At 37.4% G+C, this 25,154-nt stretch overlaps 1 protein-coding gene across 2 annotated transcripts in view; it reads left to right on the top strand.

Moving 5' to 3' along the window:
• RB1 (RB transcriptional corepressor 1) overlaps positions 1-25,154 on the top strand; it is a 208,029-nt gene that overhangs the window by 162,979 nt on the left and 19,896 nt on the right. The window lies entirely within an intron of this gene.

Genomic DNA, 25,154 nt, shown 5'->3' with positions numbered 1-25,154 from the left:
AGGGTGGTTAAAAACTTGCATATTTAAAATTAAAAAGTAAAAATATACCAATTTAGCATGTTTTAAGGATTTCTTTTTTTTATTATTTTATTGTTTTTACCTATATTTATACTTACAGAACCTCAAAATGTTAATATAACTAATAATACTTTCGGATGATTTTGTTTCTCTGGTAATTTTGATGTAATATTTCTTAGAAATTTTGAGTTTCTTAAGTGACTTAAAGCAAACAAACAAACCCGTGGCTATTGAGTCGATTCTGACTCATAGCGACCCTGTAGGACAGAGTTGAACTGCCCCACGGGGTTTCCAAGGAGCACTGGGTGGATTTAAACAGGCGACCTTTTGATTAGCAGCCATAGCCCTTAACTACTATGCCACCAGGGTTTCCAAAGTGACTTAGGGCAAGTAAATACATGTTTTCTTGTTATTTATCATACTACCACTGGGTCCAACTGTATATGGTTATGTTAGAAACTTTTTCTCCTCTCCCCATTCTCATCTTTCCCTCCTTCTCTCTGTCTTTTCCTTCTTCCCCTCCTCTTTCCCTCCCTCTCTTTGTGTGTCTGTGTGTGTGTCTGTGTCATCCCATTGGAACTATAGCACACAAAATAGGCCTGCTAAAATAAAATAAAAGATTTAAATATTCTAACATAATAGACATAATTTTCAGGATACAATCAAAATACCTGTCAGACAGAAAACTAAGAAAATAATAACTTGAATGAGAAAAGATAATCAACTGATGCTAACACCAAAATTCTTCAGGTGTTAGAATTTTCTGAAAAGAATTCTAAAGCAGCTGTCATAAAAGTATTTCAACAATCAGTTACAAATCCTCTTAAAGCAAATGAAAAAATAGAAGATCTCAGCAAAGGAATAGATATTATTAAAAAGAGCCACATCAAAATTACAGAGCTGGAAGATACAATAACAGAAATTATAAACTCACTGGATGGGCTCAGTAATAGAGTGGAGATTACAGAGAATAGAATCGGTGAACTTGAAGACAGATCAGTAGAATTTACCCGTCTGAACAACAGAGAGGAAATAGACTGAAAAAGTTTAGAGCCTCAGGGACCTGGGGGACAATAATAAAAGATTGAACATTATATCATCAGATACAAAAGTAGAAAGGGGTTGAAAGTGTATTTGAAGAAACAATGGCTAAAAACTCCCCAAATTTGGTGAATGACACCAATTTATAATCCTAGAAGCCGGGAAAGCCCCAGAGTAAACCCAGAGAAATTCATGCCAACATACATCGTAATTAAACTTTTGAAAACTAAAGACAATGAAAAATTCTTCAAAGCAGCTGGAGAGAAACAGCATATTACCTATAGGAGAACAGCATTTTGAATGACAGTGGATTATTCATCTGAAACTATGAAGGCCAGAAATAAGTGGGACAAAACTTTTCAAGTACTGAAAGAAAAGAACTATCAACTATAAATTCTATATTCAGTGAAACTACCCTTCAGGGATGAAGGGGAAATAAGGACATTCTCTGACAAAGGAAAACTAAAAGAATTTTCTCTTTTTTAGCAGCCCTACCCCTGAAAATTGGCTAGAGGAAGCTCTTCAGACAGAAAAGAAATGATTAAAAAAAAAAAAAAGAATCTTGGAGCTTTAGGAAGGAGGAAGAAACAACGGAAAGAGCAGAAGTATGGGTGAAAACCATAGTCTTGCCTTTTCCTCATGAATTTGAAAAATTATATTTGGTGACTAAATCAAAAGTTATAACACCATCTTATATTCAGGACAAAGATATTTAAAAGTGGGAAAGATAAGGTACCTAACCATTTTTCACAAGAGGTGGTTGTCATGGATTGAATTGTGTCCCCCCAAAATATGTGTCAACCTGGTTAGATCATGTTTCCCAGGGTTGAATGGTTGTCCTCCATTTTGTGATTGTAATTTTATGTTAAAGAGGATTAGGGTGGGATTGTAATGCCCATACTAAGGTCACATCCCTGATTCAATGTAAAGGGCATTTCCCTGGGATGTAGCCTGCACCATCTTTTAGCTTACAAGAGATGAAGGGAAATAAGCAGAGAGTTGGGGACCTCATACCACCAAGAAAGCAGTGCCGGGAGCAGAGCACGTCTTTTGGACCCAGGGTTCCTACATGGAGAAGCTTCTACTCCAGGGGAAGATTGATGACAAGGACCTTCCTCCAAAGCCTACAGAGAGACAAAGCCTTCCCCCTGGAGCTGATGCCCTGAATTTGGACTTCTAACCTACTAGATTGTGAGAAAATAAATTTCTCTTTGTTAAAGCCAATCCACTTGTGGTATTTCTGTTATGGCCTCACTAGATGACCAAGACAGTGGTAAAATACTGATAATAGTGGATTGTATTTTGTGTGTATTGTTATACTCACAGCAATCACTTTAAGTCTATGCAAAGATATAGACTCAAAAACACTGCAAATAAGTGAACATGAAATCCTAGAAAATGCTCAGGTAACCCACAAGAAGGAAAGAAAAGAAAAACAGGAAAACAAAAACCAAAGAAAGCAGAAAACAAATAATAAACAACAGAACTAAGCATTAATATATATATTAATAAACCAAACCAAACCTGTTGCCATCAAGTTGATTCCGATTCATAGTGACCCTATAGTACAGAGTAGAACTGTCTTACAGAGTTTCCAAGGCTGTAAATCTTTTTTGATTTTTTATCATGCTTTAAGTAAAAGTTTACAAATCAAGTCACTCTCTCATACAAAATTTATATACACCTTTTTTTTTTGTACTCCTAGTTGCTCTCCCCCTAATGAGACAGCACACTCCTCCTTCTCTCCACCCTGCATTCCCCATGTCCATTCAGCCAGCTTCTGTCCCCCTCTGCCTTCTCATCTCCCCTCTAGACAGGAGCTGCCCACATGGTCTTAAGTGTCTACTTGAGCCAAGAATCTCACTCCTCACCAGTATCATTTTCTATCTTATAGTCCAGTCCAATCCCTGTCTGCAGAGTTGGGTTTGGGAAGGGTTCCTGTCTTGGGGTAACAGAAGGTCTGGGGACCGTGACCTCCAGGGTCCTTCTAGTCTGACCATTAAGTTTGGTCTTTTTACAAGAATTTGGGTTCTGTATCCCACTGCTCTCTTGCTCCCTCAGGGGTTCTCTGTTGTGTTCCCTGTCAGGGCAGTCATTGGTTGTATCCGGGCGCCATCTAGTTCTTCTGGTCTCAGGCTGATGTAGCTTCTGGATTATGTGGTCCTTTCTGTCTCTTAGGCTCATAATTCCCTTGTGTCTTTGGTGTTCTTCATTCTTCCTTGCTCCAGGTGGGTTAAGACCAATTGATGCATCTTAGATGGCCACTTGCTAGCTTTTAAGACCCCAGATGCCACTCTCCAAAGTGGGATGCAGAATGTTTTCTTAGTAGATACTACTATGCCAGTTGTCTTACATGTCCCCTGAAACCATGGTCCTCAAACCTCCGCCCCTGCTACGCTGGCCTTTGAAGCATTCAGTTTATTCAGGAAACTTCTTTGCTTTTGGTTTAGTCCAGTTGTGTTGACCTCTCCTGTATTGTGTATTGTCTTCCCCTTCACCTAAAATAAAACTTATCTACTATCTAATTAAAGAGTACCCTCTACCTCTCTTCCTCCCTCCCCCTCTTGTAACCATCAAAGAATATTTTCTGTTTAAAGTGTTTCTCCAGTTCTTGTAATAGTGGTCTCATACAATATTTGTCCTTTTGCAACTGACTAATTTCACTCAGCATAATGTCTTCCATATTTTTCCATGTTAGGAAAAGTTTCATGGATTCGTCCTTGTTGTTTATCGATGTGTAGTATTCCATTGTGTGAATATACCATAGTTCATTTATCTGTTCATCTGTCTATGGGCACCTTGGTTGCTTCCAACTTTTTGCTGTTGTAAACAGTACTGCATTGAACATGGGTGTGAATATATCTCTTTGTGTAAAGGCTTTTATTTCTCTAGGATATATTCCCAGGAGTAGGATTGCTGGATCCTATGGTAGTTCTATTTCTAGTTTTTTAAGGAAGCGCCAAATCAATTTCCAAAGTGGTCGTACCGTTTTACATTCCCACCAGCAGTGTGTAAGTGTTCCAGTCTCTCCACAACCTCTCCAACATTTATTATTTTGTGTTTTTTGGATTAATGCCAACCTTGTTGGAGTGAGATGGAATCCCATTGTAGTTTTGATTTGCATTTCTCTGATGACTAATGATCATGAGACTTTCCTCATGTATCTGTTAGCGGCCTGAATGTCTTCTTTAGTGAAGTGTCTGCTCATATTCTTTGCCCATTTTTTATTGGGTTATTTGTCTTTTTGTGTTTGAGTTTTAGCAGAATCATGTAGATTTTAGAGATCAGGCGCTGATCGGAAATGTCATAGCTAAAAACTTTTTCCCAGTCTGTAGGTAGTGTTTTTACTCTTTTGGTGAAGTCTTTGGATGAGCATAGGTGTTTGATTTTTAGGATCTCCCAGTTATCTGGTTTCGCTTCTGCATTTTTAGTAATGTTTTGTATACTGTTTATGCCATGTATTAGGGCTCCTAACATTGTCCCTCTTTTTTCTCCCATAATCTTTATCATTTTAGACTTTATGTTTAGGTCTTTGATCCATTTTGACTTAGTTTTTGTGCATGGTTCCTATCCATGAGCAAGGCATGTTTTTCCACATATGTAGATCTCTTTTAGTTTCTTGCAGTAGTGTCTTGTAGTTTTCTTTCTACAGGTCTTTTACGTTTCTGGTCTTGTTTCATTTTTTTGCAGATGGATATCCAGTCCTGCCAGCATCATTTCTTAAAAAGACTGTCTTTTCCCCAATTAACTGACTTTTGGCCTTTGTCAGATATTAGCTGCTCATATGTGGATGGATTTATGTCCGGATTCTCAATTCTGTTCCGTTGGTCTATGTATCTGTTGTTGTACCAGTACCAGGCTGTTTTGACTACTGTGGTGGTATAATAAGTTCTAAAATCAGGTAGAGAGAGGCCTCCCACTTTATTCTTTTTCAGCAATGCTTTTCTTATCCGGGGCCTCTTTCCCTTCCATATGAAGCTGGTGATTTGTTTCTCCATCTCATTAAAAAATGTCATTGGAATGTGGATCGGAATTGCATTGTATCTATAGATGGCTTTAGGTAGAATAGACATTTTACAATGTTAAGTCTTCCTATCCATGAGCAAGGCATGTTTTTCCACATATGTAGATCTCTTTTAGTTTCTTGCAGTAGTGTCTTGTAGTTTTCTTTCTACAAGTCTTTTACGTTTCTGGTACGATTTATTCCTAAGTATTTTATCTTCTTGGGGGCAGCTGTAAATGGTATTGATTTGGTGATTTCCTTTTCGATGTTCTTTTTGTTGGTTTGTCTTGTATGCCGATGCTCTACTGAACTCTTCTATTAGCTTCAGTAGTTTTTTTGAGGATTCCTTAGGGCTTTCTGTGTATAAGATTATGTCATCTGCAAACAGAGATACTTTTAATTCTTCCTTACCAATCTGAATGCCCTTTATTTCTTTATCTGGCCTAATTGCCCTGGCTAGGACCTTCAGCACAACGTTGAATAAGAGTAGTGATAAAGGGCATCCTTGTCTGGTTCTCGTTCTCAAGGGGAATATTTTCAGAAGCTCTCCTTTTAGGATGATGTTGGCTGTTGTCTTTGTATAAATGCCCTTTATTATGCTGAGGAGTTTTCCTTCTATTCCTATTTTGCTGAGAGTTTTTATCATGAATGAGTGTTGAACTTGTCAAATGCCTTTTCTGTATCAATTGATAAAATCACATGGTTCTTGTCTTTTGTTTTATTTATATGGTGGATTACATTAATTGTTTTCTAATGTTGAACCATCCCTGCATGCCTGGTATGAATCCCACTTGGTCGTGCTGTATTAGTTTTTTGATACGTTGTTGAATTCTATTGGGTAGAATTTTGTTGAGGATTTTTGCATCTATGTTCATGAGGGATACAGGTCTGTAATTTCCTTTTTTTGTGGTGTCTTTAGCTGGATTTGGTATCAGGGATGTGCTGGCTTCATAGAATGAGTTAGGGAGTATTCCATCCTTTTCTATGCTCTGAAATACCTTTTGTAGTAGTGGTGTTACCTCTTCTCTGAAAATTTGGTAGAGCTCTGCAGTGCAGGCATCAGGGCCAGGACTTTTTTTTGTTGGGAGTTTTTTGATTACCTTTTCAATCTCTTTTTTTTTGTTATGGGTCTGTTTAGTTGTTCTACCTCTGTTTGTGTTAGTTTAGGTAGGTAGTGTGTTTCCAGGAGTTCATCTGTTTCTTCTGGGTTTTCAGATTTGTTAGAGTACGATTTTTCGTAGTAATCCGATATGATTCTTTTAATTTCAGTTGGGTTTGTTGTGATATCACCCATCTCATTTCTTATTCGGGCTATTTGTTTCCTTTCCTGTATTTCTTTAGTCATACTGGCCAATGGTTTATCAGTTTTGTTAATTTTTTCAAAGAACCAGGTTTTGGTCTTGTTAACTCTTTCAGTTGTTTTTCTGTTCTCTATTTCATTGAATTCTGCTCTAATTTTTATTATTCGTTTTCTTCTGGTGCCTGACAGTTTCTTTTGTTGCTCTCTTTCTGTGCATTCAAGTTGTAGGGACAGGTCTTTGATTTTGGCCCTTTATTCTTTCTGTATGTGTGCATTTATTGATACAAATTTACCTCTGAGCACTGCTTTCACTGTGTCCCAAAGGTTCTGATAGGAAGTGTTTTCATTCTCATTGGAGTCTATGAATATTTTTATTCCCTCCTTAATGTGTGTTCTAAAACCCAGTCTTTTTTGGGGAGGGTATTGTTCAGTTTCCAAGTATTTGATTTCTTCTTCCTGGTTTTTCTGTTATGGATTTCTACTTTTATGGCCTTATGGTCTGAGAAGATGTTTTGTAATATTCTGATGTTTTGGATTCTGCAAAGGCTTGGTTTATGACCTAATATGTGGCCTATTCTAGAGAATATTCCATGTGTACAAGAAAAGAAAGTATACTTTGTAGCTGTTGGGTAGAGTGTTCCTTATATGTCTATGAGGTCAGCTTGTTTGATTGTGGCATTTAGATCTTCCATGTCTTTATTGAGCTTCTTACTGGATGTCCTGTCCTTCAACGAAAGTGGTGTGTTGAAGTCTCCTACTATAACTGTGGAGGTTTCTATCTCACTTTTCAGTGCTGTTAGAGTTTATTTTATGTATTTTGCAGCCCTATCACTTGGTGCATAAATATTTAATATGGTTATATCTTCCTGGTAAATTGTTCCTTTAATCATTATATAGTGTCCTTTATCCTTTGTGGTGGAATTAACTTTAAAGTCTGTTTTATCAGAAATTAATATTGCCACTTCTGCTCTTTTTGATTGTTGCTTGTTTGATATATTTTTTTCCATCCTTTGAGTTTTTGTTTCTTTGTGTCTCTAAGTTTAAGGTGTATCCATTGAAGGCACCATATAGCTAGATGGCTTTTTTATGCATTCTGCCATTTTCTGTCTCTTCACTGGTGCATTTAGTCCATTTACATTCAGAGTAATTAGAGATAGTTATGAGTTTAGTGCTGTCATTTTGATGCCTTTTTGTGTGTGTGTTGTTGACAATTTCATTTTTCCACTCACTTTTTTGTGCTGAGAAGTTTTTCTTTGTAAATTTTGTGTCCCTCTTTTTCATTGTAGTTGAATTTTGTTTTTGCTGAGTCCTTATGTTTATCTTGGTTTTTATTTTGAAGTATGAGATTGTTAGTCCTCTTTGTGGTTACCTTAATATTTACCCCTATTTTTCTAAGAATAAACCTAACTTGCATCTCCCTGTGGAAACCCTGATGGTGTAGTGGTTAAGTGCTACAGCTAGTTACCAAAGGATTGACCGTTTGAATCCACCAGGCGCTCCTTGCAAATGCTACGGGGTCGTTCTACTCTGTCCTGTTGGGTCGCTATGAGTTGGAATCAACTTGACTGCAGTGGGTTTGGTTTTTTGGGGGCTTTATCTCCCCATATCGCCTTGATTTCCTTTCCATATGGGAGATCTATGCCTCCTGTATTTAGTCCCTCTTTATTGATTATTGTCATCTTTTGAGTAATAACATCAGTGATTCCCCGTTTTGAGCTTCTGGTTTTTTTAAATTAATTTTATTTTATTTTTGTGATTTTCCTGAGTTGATATCAGGATGCTCTGTTCTGTGTCCTTGTGTTGTGTTGTTATCTGGTATTATTGATTTTCTGACCAAAGAATTTCCTTTAGTAATTCTTGTAGTTTTGGTTTGGTTTTTGCAAATTCTCTAAGCTTGTGTTTATCTGTAAATGACTTAATTTTGCCTTCATATTTGAGAGAGAGTTTTGCTGGATATATGATTCTTGGCTGGCAGTTTTTCTCCTTCAATGCTATTTATATGTCATCCCATTGCTTTCTTGCCTGTATGGTTTCTGCTGAGTAGTCTGAACTTATTCTTATTGATTCTCCTTTGTAGGTAACTTTTCATTTATCCCTGGCTGCTTTTTCAAATTTTCTCTTTATCTTTGGTCTTGGCAAGTTTGATGATAATATGTCTTCGTGATTTTCTTCTGGGATCTACCTTGTATGGGGTTCAGTGAGCATTTTGGATAGATACCCTTTCCTCTTTCGTGATGTCAGGGAAGTTTTCTGCCAGTAAATCTTCAACAATTCTCTCTGTATTTTCTTTTATCCCTCCCTGTTCTGGAATTCCAGTCTCATGCAAGTCATTCTTCTTGATAGAGGCCCACATGATTCTTAAGTTTTCTTCATTTTTTAAAATTATTTTTTCTGATTTTTCTTAAAATATATTGGTGCCAATTGCCTTACCCTCCATCTCCCCTATTCTGCATTCCAGCTCCTCTGACTTCCTGTTGAGTTGCCTAGTTCTGTAATTTTAGTGTTAATCTTTTGAATTTCTGAATGCTGTCTCTCTATGGATTCTTGCAGCTTATTAAATTTTCATTATGTTCTTGAATAATCTTTTTAATTTATTCAACTGCTTTATCTGTGTGTTCCTTGGCTTTTTCTGTTCACTGCCAGATTGCATTTCTGATGTCGTCCCTGATGTCTTGAAGCATTCTGTATATTAGTCTTTTGTATTCTACATCAGACAGTTCCAGGAATATATCTTCATCCGGGACAGATCTTAATTCTCTATTTTGGGGGTTTGTAGAAGCAATCATGGTCTGCTTCTTTATGTGGTTTGATATCAGCTGCTGTCCCTGAGCCATCTATAGTAAGTTCTTGTAAAAATTCATTTTGTATTTGGTCACTGAGTTTTATCTTCTTGTTTTGTTTTGTTTCAATATACCTAGATGGGCTGCTAGAGTGTGCTAACTTGATTGTTGGAGGCTTTGAAGCACTTATGGCCTGTTAACAAATGGTTAGAGCTGTTACCAGGTATATGAGCCTATGAGTCCTTTCACTGTTTTTGAATAGAATCAGCTCAGGTGTCCTGATGGTCGGTCACCTAGTGTCTGGTGTAGGCTCTCACCTACCATCTTAGAGGAGTAATGGTGATGGTTGTATACACTGGTTTCTGGTAGCAGCAGGGGGTCACACTCCAAGGAGGGCAGGGTGCTGACAGCCTTCCCTCAAGTGCCAGTGAGGAAGGAGCATCTCTGTTCTCTAGATCGCTCTAGTAGTTGGGTTCTGCAGCTGTACCTTAGGCAACCAGTGCTTGTACCTGTAAAGACTGGTAGGCACCACTATCCTCAGACTCCTTTCACAGGTGAGTAGGTGGTGTGGATGGAGCCTCAGCCTTCAGGTACCTACTGTGGGTAGGTAAGGGCTCTGTTTAATAGGTAGAGTGGTAAGTAATATGTGTTTTGATACATATTATGTGGAACACATATGTCCTTCTGGACTCTGCGTTGCTTTCTAGATCCCATGACAGGGCCATACAATGTATGGCACCTGAAAATGTGGTATTTGCATGAACATGGAACCATTGTGAGAAACACAACTTCCAAATAATGCATACCAACCCAAACCCCCTGCTGTCGAGTCGATTCCGACTCATAGTGACCCTATAGGACAGAGTAGAACTGCCCCATAGAGTTTCCAAGGAGCACCTGGCAGATTTGAAATGCCAACCTCTTGGTTAGCAGCTGTAGCACTTAACCACTACGCCACCAGGGTTTCCAAATAATGCATAGGAACCTAGAAATACACTTACAAGGGTTATCTCACTGTTCAAAAGCCAGAAGAGACAAAAGTTTTGCACAGCCACATTGCAAGGATGCGCCAACTAATACAATATCCTGTAAAAACAGTAATTTGTGGCACACACCCATTTCTTCAGTTTCAAACAGTTGTACAGGTCCCCACCTGCCAGCAGCATGTACTGTTAGTGGGAAAGCAGCTTCCCAATAAATCCAAGAGGCGAAAAATATAGGTGGACACTATATGTCTAGCTGGTGTTAGATCAAAAACAATAACAACGTATTGTAAAGAATATAGAAGTAAACTGTATGACAACAATAGCATAAAGGCCAGGAGAGGAGAAATGGTCTTTGTTTTAAGTTTCTTATAGTATATGTGTATTAAAAAAAAAAAAAAAATTTTTTTTTATAATGTTACTTGAAGATAGACTGTTACAAGTTAATGTTATAGACCCTAAACCATCTAAAAAAAAAAAGTTATAGCCAATAAGCCTACTATGGAGATAAAATGGAATCATAAAATTACTCAGTTAATACAAAAGAAGACAGAAAAAAAAAGAACAGAGAATAGATGGAACAAATAGATGTAGAATTTAAACTAACCATATTAACAATTACGTTAAATATAAGTGGTCTGAACACCCCAATTAAAAGTCAGAGATTGTCACATTGGATAAAAAAGCAAGAGCCAACTATATGCTATCTACAAAAAAACCAATTTTACTATAAAGACAAATACATTAAAAATAAAAGGAATAAAAATAAAATGAAGGATCTTGAGAGTATATGCCTGACTGGAACAGAAGGTAACTGAGGATAATCTAAGATTTGTATTGTGGAATATTAGGTGGTTGATAACACAGTTAAGCAAAGTGGACATTGAAGGAGCCACAGTTGTTGGTGAGAAGGTAATGAGTTCATTCTTGAACATGTTAATATTTGAGATGTTTGCCAGATAGCCACGTAGAGATCTTTTAGCATTTAGGTGGATATAGATCTGGAGCCTGAAAGTGTGGTTCTAGTTTAAAAAAAAAAGTGTAGATTTAGGAGTAATATAGCAGCTGCGGAAACCCTGGTAGCATAGTGGCTAAGTGCTATGGCTGCTAACCTAAAGGTTGGCAGTTTGAGTCTGCCAGGTGCTCCTTAGAAACTGTGTGGGGCAGTTCTACTCTGTCCTGTAGGGTTGCTATGAGTCGGAATTGACTCGACAGCACTGGGTTTGGTTTTTTTTGTTTTTTATATCAGCTGCAGCAGTACCTCGACCAGGAACTACCAGAAATTCAAGCCAAATTCAGAAGAGGATGTGGAACCAGGGCTTGCTGATGTCAGATGGATCCTGGCTGAAAGCAGAGAATACCAGAAAGATGTTTACCTGTGTTTTATTGACTATGTAAAGGCATTCGACTGTGTGGATCATAACAAATTATAGATAACATTGCTAAGAATGGGAATTTCAGAACACTTAATTGTGCTCATGAGGAGCCTATACGTAGATCAGTAGAACGGGAGGATGCTGCGTGGTTTAAAGTCAGGAAAGGACTGTGTCAGGGTTGTAGCCTTTCACCACATGTATTGTCTGTATACTGAGCAAATAACCCAAGAAGCTGGACTATTTGAAGAAAAACAGGGTATCCGGATTGAAGGGAGACTCATTAACAGCCTGCGTGATGCAGATCACACAACTTTGCTTGTTGAAAGTGAAGAGGTTTTGAGGCACTTACTGAGGAAGATCAAAGATCACAGCCTTCAGTGTGGATTACACCTGAACATAAAGAAAACAAAAACCCTCACAACTGGGCCAATAAGCAACATCAAGATAAACAGAGAAAGTATTGAAGTTGTCAAGAATTTTATTTTACTTGGATCCACAATCAATGCCCATGGGAGCAGCAGTCAAGAAATGAAAAGATGCATTGCATCGGGCAAATCTCCTGCAAAAGACCTGTTTAAAGTGTTAAAAATTAACAATAGAGGATGTCACGTTAAGGAGTAAGGTGCATCTGACCCAAGCCATGCTGTTTTTAACCGCCTTATAAGCATTTGAAGACTGGGCAGTGAATAAGGAAGACCAAAGAATTGACAACTTTGAATTATGGTGTTAACCAAGAATATTGAATATACCATGGACTGCCAAAAGAACAAACAAATCTATCTGGAAGAAGTACAGCCAGAATGCTCCTTAGAAGCAAGGATGGCGAGACTATGTCTCACATACTCTGGAAATGTTATTAGGAGGGTTCAGTTCCTGGAGAAGAGCATCATGCTTGGTAGAGGGTCAGCGAAAAAAAGAAGGACCCCCAGAGAGATGGACTGACATAGTGGCTACGATGATGGACAAGGCAAAACTGTCCTATAAAATGATTTGGCTTAGGATAGTACAAAAACATTTCCTGTAATGTGCATCCAATAATATTCCTTAAAATACCCAGAAAACAATAGCAATTCCTGTCTTCCATTTCCCCTATTGTTAATTTTTCTAACAGCAGTGGAGACCTTGTACTTAGTCACAGTCTCTTTTAGGAGCACCTTGACTTGAGAGCCTTTAAGCCCTTCACTCTCTGGAGAAGTTTAAGCTTGCTTTAGAAATATATGCTAATTCTGGAAAATCATGTAAAATAAACTTTATCTTCTACTTTGTCTTATTATATATTCAGTGAGATTTATACTAATCTTTCGGATAGTAAAAGTCCGGCTTCCTTCACAAGATTAGGTAGCAAAACAGAGTGAAGTGTTGTACAGAGAACGATTATGCTGAGAGTTAATTTGAGTAGATAAGTAATGGCAGGAGACAGCTTGCCTGAGTCTAAGAGAAAACGGCTGCCTGAGTCCTGGATGGAAACACTGCTACAGAAATACATAAATTTTACTTTAAAAAATAAAGCATTCCTTTAAATCTTTTCTTTACAATTGTTTTAATAGTTATCTATTGCTGTATAAAAATTACCCCAGTACTTAGCAACTTAAAATGACAAACGTTTATTATCGCATATAATTTCTGAGGGTCATCAATCTGGCTGTGGCTTACCTGTGTGGTTTCGGCTCAGGGTCTCTCATGAGAGAGCATCAGGTCTGTACAAACTGAGGCCATAGTCATTTTTAGTCTTGATTAGGGTTGGAGAATTTGCCTCATTCATTCACGTGGTTGTTGAAAGGCCTCAGTTCTTTGCTGGCTGTTGACCAGAATCTTCATTTCTTTGCCATATGGCCTCTCCATAAGGGTGCTTACCACTTGACAGCTTGTGACCCCCTAAGCAAGAGTTCTGAGAGAGAGCGAGAGCCTGAAATGGAAGCTGCAGTTTCTTGTATACCCTAATCTCAGAAGTAGCATACCATCACTTCTGCCATATGCCATTGGCCACCCAGAATAACCTGGTACAACACAGGTGGGGTCTACACGAGGCTGTGACTAACTGGAGGCAGTAGTTATTGGTGCTGTTTTGGAGGTTGGCTGCCACAGCATTAGCAGATCATACCATTTTTCTTCTTTGTGCTTCACTGTTTTTAATTTAACCCACAATACGGCTATATTATATGATAACGTTCTAGAAATATTTATTGAGTGTCCATTATATGCTAGACACCGAAATTTTAAGAACATTGTGCCCTGATAGTGGCCTGCTTAAATTCCTTCCATGAGTTTGTCTCTTGCTACTTCCTTGCTGTGCAATCTGTGTTTTACCTTTATGAAACTAATAAATCTGTCTTAAGGGCTCATATGCTGAGTTCCATTCTGATCACTTTACATTTATCATCTCAAAACAACCCTCTGAGGAAGTATTACTTTTCTTACTTTATATGTGAGCTATGTGAGTTTTCTTTAGGGGCATATTTCCCCTTCTCTTGCTTCTGAGCCATCCATCCCTCTACTTTTCACTTAAAATAACTTACTTCTCAGCTCAGGCAAAACCTCTTCCAGGAAGCTATCCCTGATGAACCTGATCTGTGTTGTGTTTCCTTCTCTTGATTTCCATGGCACTTTGTGCATACCTTTATCATGGTACCACTCTGTATTGCTGTTTTTTATTCCCTTACCTGTTTCCTTCATTAGCCTATAAACTGTAGCATAGGGGTTAAAAACAAGGAGGTCTGGAGTCAAACAGCTTGAGGCCAAATCCAGGATCCACTACTTACTGACTGTGACTTTGGGCAATTTACTCTAAGCCTTTCTGTCTTCACTTGTAACGTGACATAAAAAATAGACCTTCCCTCTAATGTTTGTTGTGAGAATGAAATGAGACAATACAAGTAAAGTGCTTAGTGCTATACCTGGAATTTAATAAATATTGTCTGTAAACTCTTTGAGGTCAGAATGATTGAATGCTTATTATATGCCATGCACTGTACCAGACTGTCTATGTAGGTTATTTCATTTACTTCTCACAGCAGTCCCATGTGGTGGGTACTGTTGCTAATGCTGTATTCCTCTTAGCATCCCTAGTGCCTGTCACAGAGTGTATTTATTGAATGGGTGGATGAATGAATGATAAATGATGTTGTGGACAGTCAATTGTAGGGGCAGACAACAACATGGAATCATGGTTAAAAACATGACACAAAATGATGGAGAAAATAAGCAGATAAACATGACTAACATAGTAGTGTACTACCTAACAAGGAGCCCTGGTAGTGCAGTGGTTAAAGTGCTCTGCTGCTAACCAGAAAGTCAGCTGTTAGAACCCACTAGCCATTCCATGGGAGAAAGATGTAGCAGTCTGCTTCTGTAAAGATTAGATCCTTGGAAACCCTATGGGGCAGTTCTTCTCTGTCCTATAGGGTCACTATGAGTTAGAATTGACTTGACGACAATGAGTTTGGTTTTTGGTATAGTATCTATTATGGAATGAGTTGTGTCCCCCCAAAAATGTGTCAACTTGGCTAGGCCATGATTCCCAGTATTGTGTGATTATCCACCATTTTGTTATTTGATGTGATTTTCCTAAGTGTTGTAAATCCTACCTCTATGATGTTAATGAGGCAAGATTAGAGGCAGTTAATGTTAATGAGGCAGGTCTCAGTCTACAAGATTAGGTTGTATCTTGAGTCAGTCTCTCTTGAGATATAAAAGAGAGAAGTGAGCGGAAGTAGAGGGACTACATACCACCAAGAATGAAGAACCAGAATTAGAATATGTCCTTTAGACCCCGGGTCCCTGCACTGAGAAGCTGCTAGACCAGGGGAAGATTGATGACAAGGACCTTCTCCCAGAGCCAATGGAGAGAGAAATCCTTCCTGTCCATAGGCACTCTGAATTTGGATTTCTAACCTCCTAGACTGTTAGAGAATAAATTTCTCTTTGTTAAAGCCTTCCACTTGTGGTATTTCTGTTGTAGCCGCACTGAGTGAATAAGACAGTACCTAACAGCACAAGTTCTAGAAACAGGTAGACTTGGGTTTAAATGTATACCTCTTATTAGCCATATAACACAAGGCAAATTTCTTAACTTCTGTGTCTTAGTTTCTTTATCTCTAAAATGGAGATAATAATATGTATTTTATAAAGTTGTTATGAGAATGAAATGAAATAATATATGTAAAATATTTAGCATAGAACCTGGCACACAGTAGATGCTCAAAAAGCATTAACTAGTAAGGGTTCTGGGTTAGTAAATTAAATTGAGAAAATCATGAAGAAAGAATTTTAGTAGTGAAGAAAATAAAATCAGATTATGAAGTATGTGGTAATGACTTTCAATCATCATCATCATAGTTATCAAAATCAAGTGTGAAAAAAGGAAGCTTAGGGGGCTATTCTCTCCCTTATACTATAGTACCCTCACTAGCCAACACCAAATTTTGGCCTAGTGGCTCTGAGGTAAAGTTAAGAATTAGTCCTCATAAACTAAAGTAATGAAATGTTTCTAATATTCTGCCTTCTTATTCTATCATCACTTTAGTGCAAATGCTGGGAAAATGAGAACCAAAAGTCTTCTGCCAAGGATTAATTAACTATGTTATGATTTAGAAACTTTCTGAGTTTTGCAATACTGTACTTTTTACATCTGGCAAACCTCAAACTTGCCCGGGTTATTAGTACTCTAGAAAATAGAATTTTGGGGAAAAGCCTGAAAGGAAGCCTCTTGAAATGTAAGAAGGCAAGAAATGGAGTTGTTACAGCAATATTGCTATTTTAAAAAGGATAGATCCTAATGATTCACTTTTCAGAAATTTATATCATAATTAGAAAAATAAAGGTAGCGGTTTTTAAGGGTGGCAGAGGAGAGAGATATTGGGGAGAGGTGGCAGGGTTAGAGTGGAAGGGAGATAGGATGGTAGGATTGGGTTAGGATCGGCTGAGAAGATGCTCTCCCTTCCTGAACATACCAGGGGAGACCCGGCATGTTTATTTAATAAGGCTTCCTTTAGGGACTCTGATATGTGCTGCCCCCCAACTAAATTACAGACTATGTCAGAAAGTAGGAATTTACCTTATAAAATATAATTGAAAACTAAAGTGACATATTTTAGAAAATATTAACTTTTTCTTGGAGTCCTGAGACAGCAGTGGTTAGGATTTGGGAGACAACTTGAACTGTGTTCTCTTAGGCAAGGAGGGGATGATGAAGACATCTTGATGTACAGTTTTGTTTCAGTGGGCCCTGTTTATTGTCATTTGCTTATGGACATATAGCTAATGTGTATTTTTAAGTCATGTTCAAATGTTTGCTATTATTCATATGCCTAGCTTGATGGGATTGTGACCTAAAGCTTAATTTTTTGGTCAAAATTAGTATTTTTACTTTATATGTACACATAAAGACTGGGTTAAACTGATCCATTTTGCTTTTCTCCACTGTGTCAAAAAAATTATGATCAAAGACCAGACTCAATATTAATTCAATAGTTTATTTTAACTAATAAGAAACATCATTTAAAAATAAAATTGAATTCATAGGTACAGGGTTTTTTCTTTGTTTCCAAAGGGGGGGGGGGAGGCATTTTCAGACTTGCTTAACTTTTCATTCTTTTTAAATTTAATATATTCATATTAAATATAAAAATAAAAGGGCTTTAAAAAGCAAGCTCATCTGATCATTATCAAAGAAAGCAGTTATACATTTCCTATGATTTTAAACTTGGTCTGTATTGCTAAGAAAGGAATAAATACCCTACCTATTTTAAGAAATAAGAAAAAGGAATCTTAACAGATGCCCTAAGCATGACCTATGCCACTGATAGTCTAGGCTTGAAATTAGTCATTTGAATACATAGATTTTGTTATAAAAGGTTAATGATCAAATTTATTATAGTCTCTTGGTAGACTTTTCATTTAAATTAAGTACAAGAATTAGCCTGTCAGGTTTATACTGATGTGCTGAAACAAAATTGTGCATGGAAAGTTTTAATGTTACCTTTTCATGCTAAATCACTATTTTACCTGTATGTAATCTGTTAGTGTCAGACCTCGTCTAACTTCAGGAGGAGGGATGAGAATGAGGATCAGCCCAAAGCTGATTCTTATAAGGTAGAGGTCAGACATACCTCTACTCACAAAATTTTTCACCATTTCTGACACCAGCCGTCTCCCCTTCCCCACCTTCAACTCTCTACTTCTCTGCTGAGATCCATAATTTGTTGCAATGGCCACGCAGAACTCACAGACCACACTCAAGATTATGTGGTTTACTAGGGAAGTAACAGGCTACAACTTGGGATCAGGACCAACTTGGAAGTAACAAGATACAACTCAGGAGACAAGATCACTACAGCTTCCAACCAAGACAGTGGATGTGCCTGCCACTGGGCCTTCTCTCGGTTGCCTGCTGCTGGGCCTTCTCTTGGCCATGCCCACCACTGGGCCTCTGCCCTGCTTGGGCAAGTGTTACGCCTCTTTTGGCTCTGCCAACAAGTACCCAGAGGCACCTGCTGAAGGCACTCAACTCTCTCTCCCCACATTGGTCGGCAAACCCACTGCAGCTGCCTTGCGCCAGTCTCCTGGTTCTTGCCACCCTCATACTGCAGCTGCCATTTTTCTGCTGCCAGGCTCTGCTGTGGTTATCACTGTTTCTCACCATCTCACACCATTTCCAGTGTTACAGCTCTCTCTATCCTGTGTCTAGGAGGTTCTCAGCACAGGGACCCTGAGTCCAAAGGACACACGGACCTCATTGATAGTAATGAGGTCCCCCTTAACATCTGTGAGATTAGCCCTTATGAAAACCCATTTCTTGTCAGTTTCAAGGCATGGTACTTCCACCAGGACCACTAACTGAGCAATCCCCTTGGTGGGCCACAGGCACTTAATTTACATAGTAATTGACCAATTCCTGAAAGGTTGCTTAATCCTGTTCGATGGTTTTACCCATCCTGTTTGCATGGTAGACTGACCAACCCCTGCAAGGTGTGTAAAATAGATCAATCACAGGGCAGGCTGCGGTGCAACCATTTATTTTTGACAGAATGATAAACTGAAGGCCAGAAAGGCCATATATAAGAGACAGCCATTGCACTGCACCGTATTTAGCCAACCTTGATTTTAAGACTTCAAGGGAAGGAATGGTCAAGGGGTTTCCGAAGCCAGAACAAGTATAGAAATGTTAATATATGCATATTAACAAAAAACAATTGCAAGGAACCTAACCCCACACAATAAGCCTATTACTGCTTACTCAGATCTACTTTAGATTCAGAGCTGGAAACATTAAGGATTATGAAATTCTGGGAACTCTGTGTAGGTCCACTTAAAAGTAGACACAACAAAGCCCCACAACCAATAAAATCTTTGAACAATGTTGGCTTAAGTTTCTAAGTTTGTCTTATTTTTTTGAAAACCATACAATGTTCAGTTATTAAACAATTTTTGACAAAACTTTGGCACTATGAATAGGTTAAATTTGCTACAATATTTACTGTCATAGAATATCATATATGAGTAAAGGGTATATGGGTAAAAGATACTAGTGGGAGCCCTGGTGATGCAGTGGTGAAAGTGCTCATCTGCTAACCATAAAATTTGACGTTTCAAACCCACTAGCCGTTCCATGGGAGGAAGATGTGGCAGTCTGCTTCTGTTTACGTGGTTTACAGCCATGGAAACCCTATGGGGCAGTTCTACTCTGCCCTGTAGGGTTGCTGTGAGTCAGAATTGACAGCAGTAGTTTGGGTTTGGTTTTTTTTTTTTTGGTTTTGAAAAGAGTGTTAGATTCCCATAATGAAAATGTAGTGACTGTTTTGATTTTCCTCAAATAATTCCTGCCTCTTAACCTTTAAGTAGAGGCCCTGGATAAGAGGCAGGAATTATCTGAGGAACATGATCTTAAGCGTGGTCATTAATCATAGGATATGTTTTTTTTTTACTTCTTTACAAATCTTAGCCGTCAGCATTATTAATAGATAATTTGATTCTCCCTCACTTCAGCAGGGCAAGCGTGTTTTTTCCTGACCTTTGAACTCTAATCTACCCTTCTCGTGCTTTTCTGTCCTGTCATAACCCTCTCAAATGTGTAAAAACATCCTTGACTTTCATCATCTTCAGACATACTGGCTTCCTTTCAAGAACTTTCATATCCTATTCTTCCTTTAATGTCTGTTTCTCACACTGGATTAGTTCCCTTTATAGTACTCTTTCCTCCTACAGTATGGATTTTTATTCATTTCACAAATATTATTGTAGGTATTTCTGTCTTACTTAGTGTTTTTTACCTCATCCTTTCAGTTAGAATAAGATATTTTCTTTGGATTAGGAGGAGTAACTTTCCCACAGTACCTATTGTAAATTCTCCAATTAATGACTGCTGAACAAGGTTTTATCTTTTTTTTTTGTTGTTGTTATTAGAAAGGAGGAAGAACCTCAGTGGACTCACTTGTGGGGTGGTTGAAGACAGTACTGATGGGAGTGGACTCCCTATAATACTTCATTCGGATAAATGACTCTTTTGGTTTAATTACATGAATTTTGTTATCTCCCTTTGAGCTGCCTCCAGAGCAACTATGTCAAACATTATCAAGTAAACCCTGACTCAGTTTTAGAAATCTTGGCTAATTTTGTGTTAGGAATTCCTTTTTTAAAACAATACTTAAAAATTACCAGAACTTTGTACATACGAAAAATGTTGAAACAGCAAATGTTTGGTTAAAGATATACTTACCACAATGAAAAAAAAAAAAAAATTACCAGAACAAATGCAAAATACATTATTTGTGAGTTAGGTTTTTAAAAAATATTAAAAAAAAAAAAAAAGCCACTAACACAAAGTAACTTAGTTGGAAATAAAGAAAATAAAAATATTTTTAATAAGACCTAATAAATTGATATACTTCTCCTTATTTTGAAAATTTTGACAAAGATAACAATTTAGGAAATATATTTTGAAAGCCATTTTCAGGTGGTTTGTGTGTGTAACTGCTGTCACTGTACCTGCATGGCATATTCTTCAGCCATATTGGGGCTAAGGGAGTTGGAAATTGATAGTAAATTGTATCATTTATAACAGAGCTAAGGCAAGAGCTACAGCTGCTAACCAAAAGGTCGGCAGTTCGAATCCACCAGGCGCTCCTTGGAAACCCTTTGGGGCAGTTCTGTCCTGTGCTCTAGGGTTGCTATGAGTTGGAATCAACTCGATGGCAGCGGGTTTGGTTCTTTTTTAAGGCAGTATTTTTTATAGGTAATGGTGAGCCCTATCAGAATACTTCGCTGAAAGCAACACAGCAGGTCGGTTATTCAGCAAACATTCTAAAACCCTAATTCTCTGCTAGGTGCTAGGGAGCAAAACACAATTGAACAAGTTATCTCTATATTAGAGATTTATGACAAGAAAAATCTTTATCTTAAGATATATTCTGTTTTGTTATAGGTTTCCCATTTCTCTTAGAATAAATATCCAAGCTTTTTAGCATGATCTTTAAGATGCTACACAATCTGACCCGTATTTACCTACCTTATCTAGCCTTTTCTGTAGCAACCTCCCCACTGCAGCACATCCACTTTGCTTCAGTTCCACTGGCTTTTTCCATTTCCTACAAGAATGCCAGTTTCTTAGCACATGCTCTTCCCTTTTTGGGGAAACCTCTGTCCCCTACTCCTTCAAAGCACAGCCTCTGTCTCATATGTCAGGTCTTGGCATCCATGTTACCATCTTAGATAAGTCTCCTTCTTGGGTCTCCTCTTTTTTCTTCATGAGAGAACTCTTTTCTTTCATAGCACTTTTATGAATGATTTCCTTGCTTGTTTATTGTCTGCATCTTCCTGCTAGATTCTAAGCACGTGTAGGTAGGAGCTGTATCTGTTTGCTCACCACTCGCTCCGTTGCCTAGTACATAGTAGGTATTCTGTAAATGTTTGATGCTTAGTGGATAATGTTTCACAGATAAAAATAATTTTTAGTTTTACTCCAGATTGCCTAAATACTCCACTGCACTTCACTATTAAACAAAAAAAAAACTTCTAAATAACAGACATTCTGAAACAGTGTATACTTTCCTTATAGCTAAGGTACAGGTGTTATGTTTGACTAATATTTGAAGAAAAAACCATGGGGGAAAGGAGTAGATAAAACATATTCTGTTTTTAAAGGACTTAGGGCATATATAACTAAGAAACTTTATTTTTAATCTTATCCTTACTTTAAGACAGAATTAGCATCAAAGAACTTTGAGCCCTTTAACCTACTCACTTTATTCAATCAACAAATGTTTATTGAGCTCCTACTGTGTGCCAGGCAGTGTTAGACATGGGGGTATAGTTGTGAACAAGACAAATAAAGCCTATGCCTTCCTGCATCGTACATTCTAGCAAATGAGACAGTTAATAAACAAGTAAACAAATAAATATATAATTTCAATTGTCTTTTCTTGCCTATTTTCCATCTCTGTCATTTTTGTTTTGCTCTCAGGGAAATTTCCTTAACTTCAATTTTTAACTCTTCCATTGAGTGCCTATTATTTTTGCTTTCAATTTAATTTCTAAGATATCTTTGTTGTGTATTGTGTGAATGCTCCTTTTTTTCTAGAGCATTCTGTTCTTGTTTCATAAATACAACCTCATCCCTCTTAGGGTTTTTTTTTGTTTTTTTAATATTCTCGTGGTTGAATTGTGTCCCCCAGAAATATGTGTTGATGTGGTTAGGCCATGATTTCCAGTATTGTGTAGTTGTCTTCCATTTTGTAATTGTAATTCTATGTTAAAGAGGCTTGTAACATCCTTACTAAGATCACATCCCTGATCCAATGGAAAGGGAGTTTTGTTGGAGTGTGGCCTGCACCCCCTTTCATCTTACAAGAGATAAAAGGCAAGGGAAGTAAGCAGAGAATGGGGACCTCATATCACCAAGAAAGCAGCGCTGGGAGCAGAGCACATCCCTTGGACCCCGGGTTCCTGTTCGGAGAAGCTCCTAGTCCAGGGGAAGACTGATGACAAGAACCTTCCTCTAGAGCCAACAGAGAAAGCCTTGCCCTAGATAGAGCTAACACCCTGAATTTGGACTTGTAGCCTACTAGACTGTGAGAGAATAAACTTCTGTTTGTTAAAGCCATCCACTTGTGGCATTTCTGTTACAGCAGCACTAGATAACTAAGATATGTACTCTTTTTTTTCATGACCTTGGTTTCTTTACCCACAATATGTCAGCACTCTCATTTCCACCCTGGTTTCCCCATTTTCTCCGATCCTGATTTTCTATCCCTTCCTGCCTTCTCATCTTTGCTTTTGGGTAGATAACACCCTTTTGATCTCGTATAATTGAAGAATATTAATTATAGCTGTTCTTTTTCTGTCTTTTAGATTATTTCTCCCTGCATAGTTTCTCTTGTCTTCCAAGTTGCTTTTTTGTTTGTTTAGTTTTGGCTACTGCCTTTTATATTAGACATTGCTGAAATATTTGATTATCACTCATATATGAGTAAGTCATTAAAAATTAGTTAGAGGCTCTGTGTACCTGGATGGAGTTCATCAAACTTTTATGATTTGGTAGTGTGATTCCTTAGGAGACCCCATTTAATATCTTTAGGTCTTTTCTCTTAGACTTCTCAGACTACTCAGATATAACTCTTCTGGTTTCATGCCTGGAGGATACGATCATGGCAGCAAATATTCTGGGATATAGAGACAGGAAGCAGTCTGAAGTACTCGATATTCATTACATAAACTTTCTCTTAATGCTGTTATTTTCAGTATGGTAGTCCAGACAATGCTGTTTACTCTCTCCAAAGAATAAACCTTCAGTTTTCCCATTAGTAAAGAGCAGGGGAAAGGAGGGGCATATCTGGAAGTCTCATTCATTCTTAAGTGGTCTTTCAACCAATCTAAGCTCTGCTTTTACCCCACTGTCAGAGGTGCCACCATGTATCACCACTCCCTGACCTTTTTGGATGGTTAAGATTTCATCTGGTTTGCCTGTTGGCTTTCCTCACTGCTAGCTTTCCATTCAGCTTTTGCTCATCTGCTGACTCACTACCCCTTTCCACCTTTAAAAATTTTGGTTCTGACATCCCCCCTCCCATTCTCTTATAAGTTTGTGCCTTCTGAGATGGATCTGTTTACCACATCTTAGGAGGGTTTTAAGACAGAGAAGGAATTAATATATGTATTGAACTTGCCATCCAAAACCACTATTATTTATCTTTTAAAGACATAGTTTAGCTTAGTTTATTGTGGTTTTAGTCATATGGAAGTTTTTAATTTTTATGTAGTCAGATACGCTCATCTTTTTCTTTATGACTTCTGGGTTTTCATCAAACCTACAAATTCCTTCCTTATCACAAGATTATAAACATACTGCCTTGTATTTACTTCTAATTCTTTTTCTGTTTTGTTTTTTACATATAAATAATTTATTTTGTGTATATTGTGACAGTTGTAATGAACTTTTTTCCAATTACTAGTTAATTTTTCCAACAATCTTTATTGAATTCCTATTTGTTTTAAATCTACTTATAGTTTACAGGGTTTTGCATTTTTACGTACTGTTGTGCCCTTTCCCAGCAATCTGTTTTCCTGAATTTTTTAGTTTAGGCACTAAAAGACTAGAATATGTATGAATGCCATTGTATATACTTGCTTTGTAGAAATCAGTCACCTCCAGAAAATTAAGTTTTTGAACTAATGCTTTTAATGATTCTAACTGCTGCTCCTACTTTTTTGTCAATGGCATTTATTTAATTATATTTTTAAACTTTTTGCTTGAAAAATAGAAATGTGATTCATTTTTTCATATTGATCTCATATCAGCAGCCTTGCCGATCTCTCTTATTCAATTAATTTCTCTGTAGAAATTAATTGAATTTTCGGATTGGCAGTCAAATTACCTGTGAATAATGATATTTTTGTTGTTTCTTCCCTTCCGAACCTTTGGTCTTTTCTTTCTTTTCCATGTCATATTCAGCTGATTGAAACTTTCAGTACAATGCTGAATAGAATGCATGATAATGGGCATCTTTCCCTGTATCTGATTTTTAATATTTAAATTTTTTTAATATTTCACAATGACAAACACAGTTAGCTATGAGTTTTTTTTGTTTGTAGACACCATCTATCAAATTAAGAAGTACCCTTCTGTTTCTGGTTTACTAAGAGTTTTCTTTTTTAAATAATTAGAATAGGTTTTTTAATGAAAGCTTTTTCTTGATTGATTTCCCAATAATATTTTTCACCTTTGATTTGGTAATGAGGTGAATTGCATTCTAAATTATCTAATATTAAACTAATCTTGCATTTCTGGATAAACTCAATGATGTATTCTCTTTTAAAGAACTGTTGAGCTGGGTTGCTAATATTTCTATTTAGGCTTTTTATATTTCTATTCTTGAGAGAGAATGGCCTGTAATTCTCCTTTTTGTAATGTTCTTGACAAGTTTTTATATCAGCATCGTACTAGCCTCATGAGATGAGATAAGGAATGTTCCTACTTTTTTAATTCCAGGAAAAGTTTGAGCAAAATTTATCTGTCTGTTTAATGTTTGCTAGGATTCACTGGTAAAACGAGATGGGCTTGGTGTTTTCTTTGTGGAGAGACTTTTAGTTACTGATTTCAGTTCTTCAATGGGACTATTCAAGTAGTTTTATTTCTTTTTGCTTGAGTTTTGGTAATTTATA

Source organism: Elephas maximus, chromosome 14, assembly GCF_024166365.1.
Source record: "Elephas maximus indicus isolate mEleMax1 chromosome 14, mEleMax1 primary haplotype, whole genome shotgun sequence".
Taxonomy (NCBI): Eukaryota; Metazoa; Chordata; class Mammalia; order Proboscidea; family Elephantidae; genus Elephas; species Elephas maximus.
This window is presented reverse-complemented; position numbering and strand designations above follow the sequence as displayed.